The sequence below is a fragment of the Nannospalax galili genome, unplaced genomic scaffold (assembly GCF_000622305.1).
Source record: "Nannospalax galili isolate Female #2095 unplaced genomic scaffold, S.galili_v1.0 scaffold127, whole genome shotgun sequence".
NCBI lineage: Eukaryota > Metazoa > Chordata > Mammalia > Rodentia > Spalacidae > Nannospalax > Nannospalax galili.
In genome coordinates this window covers 4,807,946-4,826,803 of record NW_008360326.1, presented here as the reverse complement: position 1 = coordinate 4,826,803, position 18,858 = coordinate 4,807,946, and the positions used below count along the sequence as shown (strand labels likewise).

General features: G+C 43.2%; 1 protein-coding gene across 2 annotated transcripts in view; it reads right to left on the bottom strand.

Moving 5' to 3' along the window:
* Ttll4 (tubulin tyrosine ligase like 4) overlaps nucleotides 1-4,556 on the bottom strand; it is a 44,782-nt gene extending 40,226 nt beyond the window's left edge. For both annotated transcript variants that reach the window (XM_008825731.3, XM_029559970.1), the window contains exon 1: nucleotides 4,306-4,556. The gene's annotated coding sequence lies outside the window, so the exon portion shown is untranslated. The remainder of the gene's footprint in view (nucleotides 1-4,305) is intronic.
* Between the last annotated feature and the right edge of the window lie 14,302 nt (nucleotides 4,557-18,858).

The following is an 18,858-nucleotide window of genomic DNA, read 5'->3' as shown; positions in this document are numbered from 1 at the left end:
TTATTTATTTATTTATTTATTTATTTATTTCGGTCTTTTTTGAGACAGGGTCTCCCTGTAGCCCCAGCTGTCCTGGAACTCACTATGTAGACCAGGCTGGCCTTGAACTCACAGAGATCCGCTTGCCTCTGCCTCCCAAGTGCTGGGACTACAGGCGTGCGCCACCACACCCGGCTTCAGGTCTATTTTTATGCCTCTTGTCTAACTTCCTAAATTAAATAGTCCATTTAGTAGCAATCTTTTTTTTTTTTTTTTCAGTTTACCAGTCACTTCAGTGTTTACTGATGTAGATACCAACTGCATAATTTTTTTTAACTTTTAAGAGAAAAAAATTTGAGAATTGCCAGGCATGGTGGTGCACACCTTTAATCCCAGCACTTGGGAGGCAGAGGAAGTCGGATCTTTATAAGTTCGAGGCCAGCCTGGTCTACATAGTGAGTTCCAGGACAATTAGGGCTACAAGGAGACCCTGTCAAAAAAGACCAAAAAAAAAAAAAAAATTGAGAATTTCATACATGCATTTAAGTTTTGACCAAATCCACGTCCACTCCCTCCCCTCCAATTCCTCCCATATGTCTGCATCACTTTTTCTTGAACAACTTCATGTATTTTTTTTTTTTTTTTCTGAGACAGGGTCTCCCTGTAGCCCCAGCTGTCCTAGAACTCACTATGTAGACCAGGCTGGCCTCAAACTCACAAAGATCCACCTGCCTCTGCCTCCCAAGTGCTGGGATTAAAGGCATGCGCCACCACTCCTGGCCACTTTTTTTTTTTTTTTTTTAATGGAGTTTTTTGCTACTCTAACATTTCGCCCCCTCTGAGGACATACCCCTAAAATCTTTTAGGGATAAGAGCTCCCAAATACTTTTGACATTTTTGGCCTTTGGAACAGAGTATGTTGCTAAGAGGCCCAAGGACATTTTGATTTTTAGCCAAGAAACTGGCTACTTTTCTTTGGGGTTCTAGTCACTTATTCTTTATTCAGCTATGCACCCTGTCTTTGCCCACTCTCTTCCTCACGCCCAGCAGTCTGTTCAATGTTGGTGTTCTCTCAACTCAGTCTTCTTACTTAGCTTGACACACTGTAAGCACACAGGGACACTGCAGTCACTGCCACTCAAAAAGCAACCTTTCATCCCCTAACCACAGCCACCTCCTACATTCACAATCCTATCACCACACACACCCCTCCTTTCTTCCTTCATGTGTTGTAGGGCCCTCAACTCTGTGGGTCCAAAATGTAACTCCAAATCTTTCCCCTCAAAGCTGCAACTCCTAACAGCTCCTAAGTTTCTGACGCACATGGTCACTAAAGTTGGAGATACAGATCATATCACTCAGTCCTTGCCCTTCACTCTGCATCTACTCTGCACCAGACTGTCAATTCTGCCAGATTTGACATGCCTCTAATCTCTGCATTCCCACCACAGCAACCACAAAATCTTTACTATCTCTGAACTAGTTATTTCCTCCCTGGCTCTAGTCTGAAACACTTCCTAGTCAAGTCACATTGGCCCTTCTGTACTCATTCAGACACAAATTTGATGTTACTTTCCTGCTGATTATCTTTTTTCATGATTTTCCTGGAACATACCCCTCAAATAATTTTACTCACTTCTTACCAGATTTTTTTTTTTTTTTTTTTTTTTTTTCGGTCTTTTTGAGACAGGGTCTCCCTGTACCCTCAGCTGGCCTGGAACTCATGTAGACCAGGGTAGCCATGATTTCACAGTGCTCTGCCTGCCTCTGCTGGAATTAAAGACATGCCTGCATGTATAAAAGTGCACCCATGTATGCAAAGCCTGTGGAGGCCAGAAGTGGGTGTCAGATTCCTTAGAACTGGAGTTATGGACAATTGTTAGGTACTAACTGGGTATTAGGAACCAAACCCAGGTCCTCTAAAAAAACAGCCAGTGCCCTTAACTACTGATCCATCTCTCCAGCCCAAAATTATTTTATTTTATATATATCTTAACATTCACATTTTAAAGACATGGATATGGTGGTACAGGTCTGTAATCCTAGCACTCAGGAGGCTGAGGCAGGAGGATTGCTATGAGTAACCTGGGCTACATAGTGAGTTCCAGGCCAGCCTAGGGTACAAAGCAAGCCTATCACACAAAGACACACATTAAAAAACAAAACAAAACATACTCCAATACGTAAATTTTTTGCAGTACTGTGTCAAACCTAGAATCTCATACATGTGCTCTACCACTGAGCTACACCTCCAGTGCTAACCTCTACAGGTTTGCATAACAAATTAAGTAGTCTATTTTTGGGATAAGAAGAAGCTTAAAATGTGAAGTATTTTATTTAAAAAAGAAATGGGTAAAACTATAATTAGAATAAGGGTTCTGTTGGGCTGGAGAGATGGCTCAGCAGTTAAGAGCACTGGTTGTTCTTGCAGAAGACCAGGGTTCGAATCCTAGCACCCACATAGCAGCTAACAACTGTCCATAACTCCAGTTCCAGGGGATCCGACGGCCTCTTCTGTCCTCACGGGCATTACACAACACAGGTGCACTTACCTACATGCAGGCAATGTAGGCAGGTAATGTACCTACACACATACACATAAAATAAAAATAAAATATTAAAGAAAAAGGAAGAGTTTTGTCAATTGGCTTAGCGAAACAGGTTTTTATTATCTTATTAAATGATAAACTAAGCTAAAACTAAAAAAAAAAAAAAAACCACTTAAATATTTTTGTGCAAGTTTTATTTAATATAGTTTTAAAGTCCAGTGGTTCCAAAAACAAAAGAAAATATTCCAGGGCTGGGGATGTATTTCAGAGGGTAGAGTGCTTGCCTTGCATGTGAGAGGCACAAGGTTCAATTCCCCACACATTACAAAAAGAAAAAAAAAATCCAACATTGGATCCAAAAGAATCTCAACACTATCAGCAGAATCTTTCAGGGAAACACAGGAAGCTATTTGGCTTGGAAGGTAACTTTGCCACAAAAGAACACTTACCTGTTTATCATTATCTCCAAAGTATTCCTAGTTTGGCATTTAAGGAATTTTTTTACCGTCTCATATAAATTTGCAATGCCTGTTTCTTTTAGGGAGTCTTGGAAGAGTTACTTGGAAACTACAAGTCTGGAATTTATTCATCTAAACCTATATGTGAGGTCTTGGGCCCTAATGACCCCAGTCTGAAAAAAACTACTGATCTGGAAGATAAGGTTCTCATCTAGCAAAACACCTACAACTGGCTATTAAGGTGTCTCGCTTTCTGTCATAGGATGGCTCCCAACAAACCCAAGACAGGCCTGTTCTCTTTTTAGGCCTTGCAGTATCTTTCCTAAGGCTACTTTGTATCTTAAAAGCCCCGCCCCAAATTCCCTGAGAACATTTTGTAACTTTTCAAGACCAGGCTTATTCCAATCAGTAAGCAGCTGGTAACTTTCCAGGCAACAATGCAGGTAGTTTTTATGCAAATAGTGTCTGGGTATTTATTGCAACAATTCAAAGGTCAGGATGATACATTCCCAAAAGGGTCCTCCAGATTACTGCTGATTCAACAAGTGGTGAATTTAAGAATGAGGCGGTTTGGAGTATCCGAGATGACTCCATAAAGAAGAATTAAAACATTTCCAAGATTCAGAATGGGAATGAAAGGTCTGGAAGTGGGGTGATGAACTCCAAGCAAGTCTGAGTTCTATCATGACACCACCACCGTGTAGCAAATGCTTACTTGATTAAAAATCTTCCCTACATTGTAAGACTTGTCTTGCTGGCCACTTTGTATCCGCCCTAAGAGATTCCAGTAGTTACTTCGCTCATTACATATTTGTCGATGTTTTCTTAAACACTTCTTGTAAATGAGTGAATGGAGAAATGGCTGGATAAATTAATTAAATTACACAGGCTCTCAGCTCTTGCTCAAGTCTAGAGTTTAGGAAACTGTTTCTCTAGGATAACCCAGAGTGGGGAAGTAAAAGGAAAGCTGGCATCCACGTTAAAGTCAGTCCTGACGCCTTTAGAGAGCTTGGGCTCCAACTCACGTTAGAGAATTTTTAAAATCACAGCGTGGCGGGAAAGAGGAAGCTCTAAAGCCAGGACCAACAGAATGCAGCGGGGCTCGGGACCCCGGGAGAGGCCACCCAGGTTCACCCGTGTGGCGGCAGCCGAGAAGGGCTCGGAGCAGGCCGCAGCCCCCTCGCCCTTCCCCTGGCTCATGGGAGAGGGAGAGGTGACGAACCGGAAGCGGGGCTAGGGGCCCGCGCGAGGGACCCAGGGTAGCGGGGGAAGCGGGAGTGGCGGGCCTCGGGAGTTCCCAGCTCCGCAGCCCCACTCACCTAGGAGACCCAGCTTCGCCCGGGATCGGCACCGGCTCCGCGTAACTTCCTCGCTCCACCTGATGGGAGAGCGGGCAACCTCAGGTGCCCCTAGCAACCACGCACGGCCACGCGACTCGCGCTCAGCTGCCGACGCCGCCAGCCACGCACAGCGCGCGCCCCCAGCGGACGGACCGAGGGTCGGGAAGGGGAGGGCTGGGACAGGCAAGAGGCAAGCGCGCGGAATCCCAGGGCTTGCGAGGCCTAGCGGCTGGAGGAGGGGAGGAACAAAACTGAGCACCGGACTTGCGCGCGCAGTCTGGTCAGCGTGCTGGAACTCAGCGAGCGGAATTCTGGGAACTGTAGTCCTGAAGCTCAAGGTTCCGTTCTGGGAATCCAGGACTCTTTCCCTTTCAACACTGATTCTACCGTAAGGACTCTCTTTGGCTTACCTCAGCTTACTCTTCTGAAATCAAACGCCCAGGCTCTATTAAAGAATTTACATAAAAGCCTATGAGTTTGAGTTAGGTAAGGGGAGATAGCCCAAGCCACTTTGACTTTTTCCAACCCACCTTCCCCTAAACTCTAACCACAGAGCAGGACATAATTACAACCACCTGCATTATGGGTTTCAAGTGTGAATTTTAAGAAACTGACTCATTTCATTATCTCATTATTTCTCCACACAGAGTAGATCTGCCACCTGTCTCATGTGACTGGATGCTAGGCTTGATGAATTTAGGGAGTTGTAGAGAACTGGAGGGCAAAAGGATCTGCCAGACAAAATGCTACAGAAATAAAGAGGATAATCTTTAAAAAAAAAAAAACTGTTTTGGTCTTTTTGAAGCAGGGTCTCTTTGTAGCCCCAACTGTCCTGGAACTCACTATGTAGATCAGGCTGGCCTTGAACTCACAGAGATCCGCCTGTCTCTACCTCCCAAGTGCTGGGACTACAGGGGTGCGCCACCACGCCCAGCTTTATTTTTATTTCATGTGTATGAGTGTATTGCCTGCATGTATGTGAGTACACCCCTGTCGTGCAATGCCGGGGAGATCAGAAGAGAGCTTCGGATTGCCCTGGAACTGGAGTTATGGACGGTTCATAGCCGCTATGTGGGTGCTGGGAACCGAACCCGAATCCTCTGCAAGAGCAGTCAGTGCTGAGCCATCTCTCCAGCCCCAAAGAAGATATCTTATTATCGATAAAACTAATCTAATGAAGACAGTCTGGACCACAGCAAGGATGCTCAACAAAATATTTAGGCAGTAGTCATAGATGACTGCTAAACTATTAAAAGATTGTTAGAGCATATAAACTAATCGATTTTAATTTTTTATATTTTATTTATTAGTTTTATTTTATGTGTATGCGAATATTGCCTGCATGTTGGTAAGTGCACCCATGTCATGCAATGCCAGAGGAGGACAGAAGCTGTCAGAACCCCTGGGACTGGAGTTACAGACAGTTGTTAGCTGCCATGTGGGTGCTGGGATTTGAACCAGGGTCTTCTGCAAGAACAACCAGTGTTCTTAACTGGAGCCATCTCTCCAACTCCTCTTTATTTCTGAGACAGACTCTTACTATGTAGCCCTGGCTGACCTGGTACTCATGGTATAGACCAGGCTGGCCTCAAACTCACAAAGATCCATCTGTTTCTACCACCCAGGTGCTGGGATTAAAGGTATGCTCCATCATGCCTGGCAATTTTGCTTATTTTAAGATACTAAATTTGTGGTAACTGCTTATAGAAGTCACAGGAAACTAAACTAAATACTTTGACATTTTGGTGATTTAGAAAATATCCTTGTTTTTTGGAATTCATAGAAATTCTTAGGTATAAGTGGCATAATTCTAGGGATTTACTTTTGTTTTAAAATACTACATGAAGGGTAGAGAAGAAGTGGCTCAATCAGTAAAGTGTTTGCTACACAAGTATGAAGAACTAAGTTAGGACCCCTCAGCATCTACATAAAAAGCCAAGTACTGCCAGGCATGGTAGTGCACACCTTTAGTCCCAGAACTCAGGAGGCAGAGGCAGGCAGATCTTTGTGAGTTCAAGGCCAGCCTGGTCTACATAGTGAGTTCCAGGACAGCTGGGGCTACAAGGAGACCCTGTCTCAAAAAGACAAAAAAAAAAAAAAAAAAAAAAAAAAAAAAAAAAGCCAAGTACTGTTGTGCAGGTCTGTAATCCCAGTACTGGGGAGGCAGAAAGAGAAGGATCCCTGGGGCTTGCTGGCCAGCCAGTCTAACACAACTTGGACGAGTTCCAGGTTCAATGGCAGACCTTTACTCAAAAAATAAGGTAGGGACTAGAGAGATGGCTCAGGGGTTAAGAGCACTAGCTGTTCTTGCAGAGGACCTGGGTTCAATTTCCAGCACCCACATAGCAGCTAACAACCATGGTAGCTAACAACTGTCTGTAACTCCAGTTTCAGGAGAACTGACATCCTCTTTTTTTTTTTTAGATATTTTATTTGTAAATTTTATTTTCTGTATATGAGTGTATTTCCTGCATGTATATAAGTGCACCTGTGTCATGCAATGCCTGCAGAGGTCAGAAGAGGGTATCAGATCCCCTGGAACTAAAGTTATGGACAGTTGTTAGCTGCCATGTGGGTGCTAGGAATTGAACCCTGGTCCTATGCAAGAGCAGTCAGTACTCTTAACCACTGAGCCATCTCTCCAGCCCCCATGCCCTCTTTTGACCTCTGTAGCATTGCATGACATGAGCGTACTTATATACCTGCAGGCAATACACTCATACACATCAAATAAAATTAAGCTAGAGGCAGTGAAGAGATGGCTCAGTGATAAGAGCATTTACTGCTCTTCCAGAAGACCCCAGTTCCATTCCCAGCACCCATATGTTGGCTAACACCAATCCTTAACACCCAGTTCCTGAGGATCCAACACCTTTTTCTGACCTCTGTGGGCACCAGGCCCGAGCATGGTACACTTACATGCATGCAAGCAGAACACTCATACACATAAAATCAAAATCAATAAAATTCTTTAAAAAGAAAATAAAGAGCCAGGTGTGGTGGCGCATGCCTTTAATCCCAGCACTCGGGAGGCAGAGTCAGGTGGATCTCTGTGAGTTCAAGGCCAGCCTGGTCTACATAGTGAGTTCCAGGAAGACCCTGTCTCAAAAAAAAAAAGCCCCAACAAAAAGAAAAGAAAGATGTGTAACACATTTTCATTATCCATTCATCAGTTGAGGGACATTTAAGTTGTTTCCATTTCTTAGCTATTGTGAAAAGAGTAGCAACAAACATAGATGTAGAGGTATCTCTACAGTAGGACGATTTGGGTATATGCCAAGGAATAGTATAACTGGATCATATGGTAGAGTCATTGTTAATTTTTTTTAGTGTTTTCCACACTGCTTTCCATAGTGGTTGCACAAGTTTGCATTCCCACCAGCAGTGAATGAATTTTCTCCACATCCTTGACAGCATTTGGTGTCTTCTGTTCTCTTGATCTTAGCCAGGTTGACTGGGATAAGATGAAATCTTAACTGTTTTGTTGTTGTTGTTGTTGTTGTGTTGTTGTTGTTGTTTTTCCTGCATTTCTCTAATTAGTCTTAACCATGTAGCTCTGGCTGGCCTACAACTCACTGTGTAGACCAGGCTACCCTGTAGCCCCAGCTGTCCTGGAACTTACTATGTAGACTAGGCTGGCCTCAAACTCACAAAGAACAGCTTACCTCTGCCTCCTGAGTGCTGGGATTAAAGTTGTGCACCACACCTGGCCTGTTGAGCAACTTTTAAGGTGCTTCTTAGCCATTTTTATTTCTTCATTTGAGAACTCTCCGTTCAGGTCTATAGCCCGTCTTTTTATTGGGTCCTTTATTTTCTTGTTTCTTTGTTTTTTGAGTTCTTTGTATATTCTGGGTATTAATGTGGTACATTTACACAATGGCATTCTACTCAGCAGTAAGAAAAGATGAAATTATGAAATTTTCAGGTAAATGGATGGAACTTGAAACTGTTATACTAAGTGAAGTAACACAAACTAAGAAAAGCAAGTGACATATGTTCTCCCTCATTTGCAGATTGCAGTACCAATCCCTTATATGTGAGTAACAGCAGGAGACAGGAAAATGGAAAGGAAACATGAAGGGAAAGGGAAACAGCCTAAAAGAGGGGGATAGTAGGGAACAGATGTTACTAGGGGAGAAGTGGGGAAAGTGGGAGTGTTCAGTTGGGAGGGGGAGAAGGGAGGGACATGCAGGAACTATGGTGGTGGGAGAGGAGGGAACTCAGGAGAAAGGTGATGTTGGGAATATTGGGAGCACTTAGACTAGGGAGGGAGGAGGGAGGTTGGACAGGGGAGAGAAAGAAGAGATGAATGGAGCTTAAGGGGCTGGGGAAGCCAGAGGGAAATGTGTTGGCTTGGGAACCCCCTGAAAAATGCACATATAGTGCCTGAACATTAGTGCATGTGTATACCTGGGGACTGTATGGAAAAGAGCATGGTGCCAGACAGGAGAGACCTCCCTTTGAGTGGTTGGTTAGAGACTCCAAAAATAACACAAGCTATTGCTGGAACTCTTGGTTATCTCCCAGAACCTACTGCTGAAGACAGGACATACTTAAGACACAGGACTTGGAGCAATGGAGCAGAAACTGGCTGGGAAGCTTTCTACCTGGAGTCTAGCTCTCATAGTTCTTGAGGATACTATGTACGTTGGTAAGGGAGAAAATCAATCAATGGTTCAACCCAGCTCTAAAGCCTGTAATTGTAATAACCCTCATGACTAGCACAGCAAACTACCTGTATCAGCACAGTAGTTGCACTGTTATCTGGCGGGTAATCAACAGCTATCTAATTGGACTTAAAGCCCTTTCAATGGGAGGGAACTCATGGGTGACACTGTAAACACAGCCAAATACACATGGCTGGGGAGGACATAGATCGTAGAGAAAACCCTATCTCTGTCATATCTCTAGACAAATGAAATTTCTTACCCATCTGGATCCTTATATTTACAGACAAGTATACTGTACACCACTCATCAAAGAAACTTCTTTTTGCAACAGACGAAGGTTACTACAGAGTTCCACAACCGGCCACATGCAGAAAATATACATCTGAGAGATGTCCAGTCCTAGGTGACATATCTACAGTGGAACTGCTATACCTAAGGTTCATGGAATATAGCAGAAAATGGGGTAGAGAGAATACTAGTGCATCCCTCAATTCTCAACAGTGAATCTTCCTTATATAACAGAGTGCGATGCACACGGAAGTCAAGTTTTAGAGAATAAGAGACTGAAGAGCATGTGTCCCTGGATAGACTCATATATGAAACCTCACCCACCCATGGCTCAGGGATCATTGCAGAAGATGGGGCAGAAAGATTGTTGTAAAAGCCAAGGTTGGTCCATAAACATAGGGAAACAGAGGCTTTCAGGTCATTGGAAGCTTACACATGTGAACTTATGGCAATGGTGGCATTGAGCACAAGACCCATGCCAACTCAATCTGACAAGGGCCCAGAGTGGAGTGAGGGAAATGGGCGGTGGGCTCACCGTAGCCTGGGAACTGTTGGAGACTGATTACTAATGGGAGCGGGAAAGTCGTCCTTACTTACGATCTCTAGATAGACTGACTAGACTCCAGTGGATGAATTTGTCCTGAAGGACATCTGGGTACCAGTGCATGACAGGATAGGACTTAACATGTATAGCAGAATGCATGGAATCCGGAGGGGTGTGGGGGTGGGCATGGATAGGGGAGCAGGTCTAAATTTGATTAAGAAGTATGAAATGTACTATGAAATGTACTAAATCTCAAGAAAAAAAGATTTTTAAAGAAAATAAATAAGGTGAGAGGCTGGAGAGATGACTCAGCAGTTAAGAGCACTGACTGCTCTTGCAGAGGACCCAGGTTCAATTCCCAGCACCCACATGGTGACTACAAACTGCCCTTAACTCCAGTTCCAGGGGGACTTTGAAGCCCTCTTCTGACCTCCACAGCATTGCACAACACAGGTGCACTCACATACATGCAGGCAGTACATCCATACACAAAATAAAAATAATTTTTTTTTTAAAGAAGAAAATAAGCTGGGCATGGTGGTGCATGCCTTTAATCCCAGCACTCAGCACTCAGGAGGCAGAGGCAGGTGGATCTCTGTGAGTTCGAGGCCAGTTTGAAATGTGGCCATTGCAACTAAGGACTTCAACTGTCTTTAATTCTAGTTTAATACAAAAAGCCACCTGTGGCTAAAGCTATCTGCTGTACAGTGTAAAAAAGGAGCAAAGGGGCCGGGCGTGGTAGTGCACGCCTTTAATGCCAGCACTTGAGAGGCAGAGGCAGGTGGATCTCTGTGAGTTCAAAGCCAGCCTGATCTACATATTGAGTTCCAAACCAAGTAGGGCTATATAGTGAGACCCTGTCTCAAAAAAAAAAAAAAGGTATCATAAATAAAAAATAAGCAAACAGCTGGGTGTTGTGGCACTTTAGTAAACGCCTTTATTTGCAGCACTCAGGAGGCTGAGGCAGGTGGATCTCTGAGTTCAAGGCCAGCCTGGTCTGCATAGCCAGTTCTAGGCCAGCTGGGGCTATAGGGAGACCCTGTATCAAAAAGACGGAAAAAAAAAAAAAAGCAAACAAATACATAAATTACTACAGGAAGATATAGGGATGCAGCTCAGTGGTAGAATGCTAGAGTGTATACAAGGCCATGGATTCAATCTCAAGCACAAACTACAGAAAACATATCTTAGTAATAAGGTAGATAATTACCATCTAGGTCTTAGTTTCTAATACATTTCTCCATGAAAAATAAATAAAACAGGACTCTTTGGAGAAATGGTTAATTCTAGGACTTAAGTAAGAAATATACAAAATGAGCCTGGAGCCTCTTGTAATCAGAAAGGAAGTTTTGCGCACACACACACACACACACACACACACACACACACACACAACTTGGTAGAAGTACATCATGGAAGATAATTGAAAGCGCTCCCAATAAGGCAAAGCTGAAACAAATTAAGCAACAAAATAAAGCAGTACTACTTCATAACCCAAGTTCAGATGTCCATGTGCCCTTGTGATACACAACTATCATATTGGGGTGTCTTTGAATCTTTCTTGGCTCTGTTGTACTTATCTTGAGAGGCTAGGGTCCCAGAAACTCAACCACCACCAAAGCCACATCAAGCCAGTGGTTTTTGGGTTCTTGTCTCTCAAATTCAAAGAATGAAATTCATGGAACACAGAGGATGAGTTTTAGGAAGAAGTATTTTATTATAGGGAGCTTAGGAGAAAGAAAGAAGGCACAGCTCCCATACAGCAAGAGGGGTCCCTGGGAGTGGGATTCCATTGAACCTCATTGCTCAGGTGTTAATAAGGCTTTAGTGGATGGAAGAGGGGAAGAGAAGATGAGCTGGTCAGTACAGTTCCCATCCCAGGTGTTCTGGTCACGTCCTCAATAAGGTTTCCAGAACAGGGTACTCCTTTGGGGAAAAAAGATAAGGAAAAAAAAAAAGCAGAACCTCTTTCTGGCACCAGATACATTTCTGGCCTCATGCAAGAAGTATACTGGCAGGCCCACAGACATTTCCAGCTTTTAGCCGAGAAAAAAAACTAGTCATCTCTTCTTTGGGGTCTTTTAAACATAAACTGTATAAGCAATTTCTACCTCCTGTTCTCATCACTTGAAAACACTCAGTACATTTCTGCACATCCCTGTACAGAATAACTCTAAGTATGGAGTCACTCTATCCGAAGGAAGATAGGGTATAACTCCCCTCTCCTTAAATGTGCGTTATGCCTAGTATAAACAAAAGAAATCTGACCAAAAAAACAATAGGTGGTGGCACAGGTCTGTAATCCTGCACTTGGGAGGCTGAAGTAGAAGGATCATGAGTTGAAGCTAGCCTGGGTTTCATAGTGAGACTATGGGGGAAAAATTCTACCAAACACTTCAGCTAGTTGATTCAGATCTCAGCATCAAGTCATGAATCATGCTGCTAGAATGTACGTTGGATAGGATGTGATAAAAACAACACTTTAAATTAGGCAGTGTGGCCTTGCTAATGAGATACTACCTTCTAATTTTTATATATGTGGATTTTTGTTGGAGTAAATGTGAGCATTAGTCATGAAACTAGAAAGGAGGTCATGAAATGGGCAAAAGAGGGTTTCAGAAAGGGGGTGTGGAGAGGGTCATAGACTATATGATATATGAAAGCAGAAAAGGGACTGCTGGGAGCTAAAGGCTACAGTGGGGGGGTGCAGAGGAAGAGAAGATCAAAATGCCATAATGAAACATGTTACTTTGTTTGCTGATTAAAGATATAAATTTAAGTCAGGCATGGTGGCACATACCAGTAGTCCCAAGTACTTAGGAGGCAGAGGCCAGAAGATACTTGAGCCTGGGAGTTTGAGTCCCATCTCAGAAACAAAACAAAATAAAAACCACTTTTTAAAAATTTATTTTTTAGGGGCTGGAGAGATGGCTCAGCAGTTAAGAGCACTGACTGCTCTTGCAGAGGACCCAGGTTCAATTCCCAGCACCCCCATGGCAGCTATGAACCTTCCTTAACTCCAGTTCCAGGGCAATCTGAAGCCCTCTTCTGACCTCTGCAGCACTGCATGACACGAGTGCACTCACATGCAGGCAATACATTCATAACACATAAAATAAAAATAATAAGAAAAAATTATTTTTACATTGTATGCTCCTGAAGATGAAGAACTTATTTTCTGTGATTCATTTTTTGTAAATTTTTTATTGAATTTTTGTGTACTTCATACAGAACATAATAATCATCTTTATATTTCCTTCCCCATTGGCATCTTCCCACAGTTCTCCCCCCCACCCACTGAATTTCATGCATTCTGTCATTTGTGTTAAGGCCTATCATGTCAGGTTAGTGTCCCCAGATATCCCTCAATGCAAGTTCATCTACTGAGGTCTAGTCAGCCTATCTAGAGTCCATCCCTTTAAGAGGATTAGCTCTTCCTCACCCAGCAGTAATCAGCTAGCTCTTTGACCATGATTGGGGTCTGCTGCCCATTTCCACAGTTCTACGCTGAGTTTTTTGTCTGCTTGAGTTTGCATGGGTCTTATGCATGCTGACACCATTGCTGTAGATTCATATGAGCAAGGTTCCAGAAGCCTGTAGAACTCTATTTCCTATGGTCATGCACCTCCTCTGATTACTGTGCTTCTAATTATGTTTTATGTGATAGCCTCCATCAAATTGTTTATACAGCAGGTAAAATTATTTCAAGCTAGTACTTAATGAACTGTTTGAATAAAATAATATTTCACAGTCTCCCTAGTTTATCTTTTAAGAAAAAAAAAAAAGGGTGGAGCCTGGTGGTGGACGCCTTTAATCCCAGCACTTGGGAGGCAGAGGCAGGCAGATCTTTGTGAGTTTGAGGCCAGTCTGGTCTACATAGTGAGTTCCAGGACAGCTGGGGCTACAGGGAGACCCTGTCTCAAAAAGACCAAAAAAAAAAAAAAAAAAATAGACTTTAAAACACTGCATTGGTGGGCTGGCAATATAGCTCAGTTGGTAGAGTGCTTGACTACCATGCATGAAGGCCTGGATTTGATCCCCAGCACCATGAATGTCAGGTATAATAACCCATGGGTGTAATCCCAGCACTTGGAAAGTGGAGGCAGGAAAATCGGAAATTCAAAGTCATCTTCAGCTACATGGCAAGTTCCAGGTGAGCCTGGGCTACATGACATTCTGTCTCAAGAAAAATAATAGTGTATTTGCCCAACTTTAGAGAGATCTTATAGAAGACAAAAGCCTGGGTCCTGATCAGGGCTTAGATACTGTAGTTTGAGAAAAGAAATGTTCAAAAGGAAAAGTGCTTCTAATGACATTATCTACCTATATTGACTGGCAATAGCTAAGATTAAATAACCAATATATTTTCACATTTAAAGAACATATTGGGCCTGGCATAGCGGCACACAACTTTAATTCCAGCCCTCAGGAGAAAGAAGGAGGTGGACCTCTTTGTGTTTGAGGCCAGCCTGGTCTACACAGTGAGTTCCAGGTCAGCTAGGGCTAAAGGGAGACCCTATCAAAAAAAAAAACAAAAAAAAAAAACAAAAACCCACAAAAGAACAAAAACATATTGGAACCTGAAGAGATAGCTCAGTCAGTAAAGTGTTTACTGCATAAGCATGAGGACCTGATTTTGATCCCTAGCACCCAGGTAAAAAGCCAGTATGTGGTGATATGTGCTTGTTTATAATCCCAGCACCAGGGAAACAAAAGAATTTCTGGGGTTGCTGGCCAACCTAGTCAGTAAGCCTTGGGTAAGTATGGATCCATAGCACCCACATAAAAGCTAAGTGTGATGGCACACATCTATAACCCAAGCACTCCTAGAAGAGAGACAGGCAGATCCTGGGGTTTGCTGGCTACACAGTCTAACAGAAACAGAAACTCCAGGTTCAGTGAGACTCTATCTCAGAAAATAAAATGTAGAAGCAATTGAGAAAGACATCCAACATCAACCTCTGTCTGACCTCCACGAAAGTTCATCTGGGTGAGTGCAACTGCCCACATACATGTACACATGCATACACCCCACACACACAGGAACAAAGAAAATATGGACAAGTATAGTGGCACATGCCTGTGATCCCAGCACTTGGGAGGTAGAAACAGGACTAAGAGTTCAAAATGGGGAGCCAGGTGTAGTGGTATACACTTTTAATCCCAGCACTTGGGAGGCAGAGGTAGGCAAATCTCTGTGAGTTCAAGGTCAACCTGATCTACATAATGAGTGCCAGGCCAGCTGGGGCTACAGGGAGTAAAAAAAAAAAAAAAAAAAAAAAAAAAAAAAAAAAAAACCCCTACAAACAAAGAGTTCAAGATGTGGAGTCAGGTGAGATGTGATGACACACACCTTTAATCCCAGCACTTTGGAGGCAGAGGCAGATGGATCTCTGTGAGTTGGAGGCCAGCGTGGTCTAGGTTGAGTTCCAGCTCAGGTAATACCAGATAGTGAGACTCTGTCTCAAAACAAACAAGGAGTTCAAAATGGAGCTGTAGAGATGGCTCAGTGAATTAAGAGTGTTTTGTGCTCTCGATTTGGGGACCTGGGTTTGGTTACCAGCTTCCATATCAGGTGACTCACAATGATCTATAACTCCAGCTGCAGGGAATCCAACGCCAAACGCCCTCTTCTGGCTTCTAAAGGCATTGTTTGTACATGTTGTACATACAGACAAGCACACACATACATAAATAAAAGTAAACACAAAACTTTAAGGAAATTTTTTTTTTTTAAAAGGCTGGGCATGGTTGTGCATGCCTGTGGTCCCAGCACTTGGGAGGCAGAGGCAAGGGGATCTCTGTGAGTTCAAGGCCAGCCTGGTCTACATAGTGAGTTCCAGGACAGCTGGGGCCACAGGGAGACCCTGCTTCAAAAAAAGACAAATAAATAAATAAATAATAAATAAATAAAAAAGAGTTCATAGCAGGCATGGTGGTGCATGCCTTTAATCCCAGCACTTGGGAGGCAGAGGCAGGTGGATCTCTGTGAGTACAAGGAGACCCTATCTCAAAAGATAAAATAATAATAATAAGGTGGAGAACAATAAAGACATCTGATGTTGACTTCTGTCCTCCAAATGTGTACATATGGGTATGTGCATCCCTACCCCCCCACACACAGTTATCTTCACACACACTAAAAATGATTTGCACTCAGAATTCTCCTGACTTTGCTTCCTGAGAACTGGGCCTTTGACTTATTTAAAAATTTCCCAACTAAAAGACTTAACATGTTCATAACTGAATCTTCCTATCTATTGCCATTCTGATAGTGGTCTTCCTTATTTCAGTCATTGAAAATTTCATCTTAAAATTACTCAAGCCAGAACCTTGAAGTCATCTGCTTAACCTTTGATCACTTCCCACATTCAATCAGTCAAGAAATTCAATTTGCCTCATGTTCAAACTATATTCAACATCTGATAACTTTTTTTATTGCTTCATTGCTATACCCAGTTCAAGATGCCATTGTCTCTCACCTGGACTACTACAATAGTTTCCTAATTACTCACCTGCTTCCTGCCCTCCTTGGCACCTCACAGTCCATTCATACCACCAGAACATAGTGACTCTTTTTGTGTGGGGTGGGGTGGGGGGTGCTGTGTGGGTATGGGTGCACACACCCATGAATGCATGTGCAGCGATCAGAATCAGAAGTTAACATCAGGTGTCCTCCTCTATCACTTTTCACTTTATGTTTTGAGACAGGGTCTCGCTAAACCTGGAACTCACTCTTTCGGCTAGATTGGCAGGCCAGCAAAACAGGAGGATCTGCTTGTCTCTCCCCCCTCAGCAATGGATTTACAGCTGTACACCACCATGAGTGAGTTTTATGTTGGTGCTGTGGATTGGAACACAGGTCCTCAAGTTTGCAGCACTTTATCCACAGAGCCATCTCCCTAACCCCCAAAGTGATCCTTTTTAGAACATAAGGTAAAGCATATTGCTCAACCCTCAATGGATCCCAACTGCATTCACTCTTCAAGGTCTACAAAGCCTGCAGCAGCTGGCCCCAGCATTACTTTCTTGTCCTCTTTCCCTTACTCCTCTTACTCCCCCTTTTTACTCCTCCTATTTTTTCCCCCTCTTTAAGACAGGGTCTCTCTATGTAGTTTAGACTTGCTTCAAGTTCACAATAGTCCAGCTTCAGCCTATCTAGTGCTGGGATTACAGGCACGAGCCACCCATGCCTGGCCTTTACCATCTTCATCTGCACTATCTAAGCTGGCTCCCTCATAGCTCCTGAAGCATGGCAGGCAAGCTTCCACCTCAGGGCCTTTGAAGTGATTGTGCTCTCCCTAGCATTTCCTTCAGATAGCTGCACTGCTCACCCCACTTCAAGCATTTGAGCTCAAATTCACCTTCTAAGGAAGGACACACCCTGACTACACAACTTAATATCTTTAATTTTTAAAAAATATTTTATTTATTATTTTTATGTGTATGAGTGTATTGCCTGCATGTGAGTGCACCCGTGTCGTGCAATACCGCAGACGTCAGAAGAGGGCTTCGGATTCCCCTGGAACTGGAGTTAAGGACAGTTCATAGCCACCATGTGGGTGCTGGGAATCGAACCCAGGTCCTCTGCAAGAGCAGTCAGTCCTCTTAATGGCTGAGCTATCTCTCCAGCCTCCCCCAACATCTTTAATTTTTTTTTTTATCTTTTTGAAGGAGGGTCTCCCTGTAGCCCCAGCTGTCCTAGAACTCACTATGTTGACCAGGCTGGCCTTGAACTCACAGAGATCCGCATGCCTCTGCCTCCCAAGTGCTGGGACTACAGGCGTGCGCCACCATGCCCAGCTAACATCTTTAATTTTTAAAAAATATTTATTTTTATTTTATATGTATGCATGTATTGCCTGCGTGTTGGTAAGTGCACTCATGTCGTGCAATGCCCGAGGAGGACAGAAGAAGCTGTCAGATCCCCTGGAACTGGAGTTATGGACAGTTATTAGCTGCCATGTGGGTGCTGGGATTCAAACCCGGGTGTTCTGCAAGAACAAGTGAGTTCTTAACTGCTGAACCATCTCTCCAACCCCCACAACTTAAAATCTTTTAAGCCTGTCTCTGCTTCTCTTACCAGAGCCTTATTTATTTACGTATTTATGTATTTATGTATGTATTTATTTATTATCTATTTTTGAGACAGGGTCTCCCAGTAGCCCCAGCTGGTCTGGAACTCACTATGTAGACAAGGCTGGCCTTGAACTCAGAGAGGTCCACCTGCCTCTGCCTTCTGAGTGCTAGGATTAAAAGGAGTGCGCCACCATGCCCAGCTCCCAGAACATTTTAAAAATCACCTTTCTGTACTGTTTATCTCATTCACTTATTTTGTGAGATGAGGTCTTGCCATGTTGCTCAGGCTGGTTTTGGATGCCCGAGTCAGTGATCCTCCTGACTCAGCCTCTTTTGTAGCTGCTATCACATCCAACTTTAAATCACTTTTTAAAATAAGTTCACTGTTTTCCCTCCCAGAGTGGAAACTCTATGTCAGATAGGCACTGTTTTATCTCCAGTGTCTTGAACAGTATATAACACATAGAAAAAAACTACAGTATATGTTGAACTCAATTAAAATAATCTGGGTACAGGAAATGGAGAAGGACTTTTGCTGAAATGTAACCAAATATAGTAGATAATGTGAGAACTACATAAAAATCCTTAAAAAAAAAAAAAGACAAAAAAACAAAAATAAAAAAAAAAAACAAGGATATCTCACTCATCTTTCATTTCTTAAAAATCTGGAATTTCAGGAAGGAAGGGAGCCCCTTTCTCCTCCCTCCTCTTCTCTGTGCTGGGGACTGAACCAAGAACCACGTATAAATGTAGGCGAGCACTCTCCCACTGAACTCCTTCCTAGGAATCTCCCCATTTAACAGACACAGAAATCAGGGCCCTCAAAGCTTGTCTCAGGCCATCCAATGAGTCAAGATTTAGGTTTCCAAGAGTCCAGTTAAGACTCTTACTAATGAGTCTGGCAAACACCCTTCCTGACAAATTGACATGTCTAGTTAGATCACAATTCTA